The sequence below is a fragment of the Echinops telfairi genome, unplaced genomic scaffold, assembly GCF_000313985.2.
Source record: "Echinops telfairi isolate 266 unplaced genomic scaffold, ASM31398v2 ScPeMD7_10;HRSCAF=50, whole genome shotgun sequence".
NCBI classification, from domain to species: domain Eukaryota; kingdom Metazoa; phylum Chordata; class Mammalia; order Afrosoricida; family Tenrecidae; genus Echinops; species Echinops telfairi.
In genome coordinates, this window is record NW_022103907.1 from 1894290 (window position 1) to 1895778 (window position 1489).

Consider the following 1489-nt stretch of genomic DNA (forward strand, 5'->3'; position numbering starts at 1 on the left):
AAGCTACCAAGGTAGCTTGCCAGGTTCATGAATGTTGGCAGAAGCTAGGAGAGTCCTGGGTCAGAGACGAAGGCCTTTACGACGGACAGAGCGTGGGCATTTTCTTGCGCTGGCTCCTTGATGCCCACTTCCCACTGAATGCTTCTGAGCACAGCAGGTGAAACATGTACACCTCAGCGTTCTCCTGATGAGACAAACTCTGAACTCAAGGAATCTGACCCTTTATACCTAATTTCACCTTTAGTCTAGCAGTAAGCAAGCTTGCGATTTTGTTGGAGGTGGTGTTCTGGAGGGAGCCACGGTTTCTGTCCTCCAAGGCTGTCCCCTGTCTAAACAGCCATGAGAAGATTGCTTGGACAAAGGCAGTCAGCACCTCTAGCTGTGAGACATGCAGTGGGCAATTGCCTCCCATCACACTCTTGCTTCCTTGCCATCACTTTGAATGGCAACCCACCTCACTGCTTTGAAATAGAAATAGTGTGCTTGATCATTCATTTTTCTCCAGATAGTCACTGAGATAAGTTAGGGTATTTTTCATAATCGTTCTTCAAGGAGAACTTAGATTCTTAAAGGTAGGAAGGTGGGTTAATTTTCTCAATGAATTAATTTTTCTCTCAAATTATGTAAAGCAAGAATGGCTTGATCCTTAGGATCTTTTCAGATTGACTCTTAATTTTAGAATTCTTGATATCGAGTGTTTTAGAAATTTGGGTTATAATCAGCAAGTATAGGTGATCCTTGGTGGTGGTGTGGATTACCCATTGGGCTGCTAACTGCAGGTCAGCAGTTTGAAACCACCAGCGGCTCCCCAGGCGGAAGGTGAAGCTGTCAGCCCCCATGAAGAGTCAGGGTCTCGGGAGACCCACAGGGGCAGTTCTACCTGGTCCTGTAGGGTCATGATGTGGCAGAGTTGGACTGGATGGCAGTGAGGTTGTCGTTTTGGAAGCAACTGCAGTGAAAGTTGAAAACGTTTTTTGTTAAAGGCATTCTGCCCATAAAAAATGAGCATCTATTTCTGTGACACCAAAACCTAGATCAAACCACTTTACAGCACAGTGGTCATATTTACGCCTTTTATAGATTGGACCCGAGATTGTGTTTAGCCTATTGTAGCCATTTTATCGATATCGCTTCTGAAAGAAAACGAACACATACCAATGGCTTAACAAGGTGCATAGTGCGTTAAGCAATGCATTTCGACTGGCACCTGATCAAGAGATGGGCTATTGTAGAGCATCGAAAGGACGTTAGCTAGTCACTTAAAGTGGGGAAGTGATCTAGGAAACCATCAAAGGAAGAAGGAAGTAAAATTTGGAAGAGTGTAGCTGTGTTGCTCAGAGAAGTAGCAAGCACAACCAGCCCCTGCTGGTCCACAGCCTTCAGAGACGTGGGCACCTGCTCTCAGAGCATCCGTCTGAGTGAGCGGTCCATTGGTAGCCCTTGCTCGTGCCTGCACACAGTAACAGCAGGTAAGTATGAACGGCCATCA

At 45.9% G+C, this 1489-nt stretch overlaps 1 protein-coding gene across 3 annotated transcripts in view; it reads left to right on the plus strand.

The window, feature by feature from the left end:
- Positions 1-1489, plus strand: part of CLIP4 (CAP-Gly domain containing linker protein family member 4) — a 53000-nt gene that overhangs the window by 33743 nt on the left and 17768 nt on the right. The gene's annotated exons all lie outside the window — the stretch shown is intronic.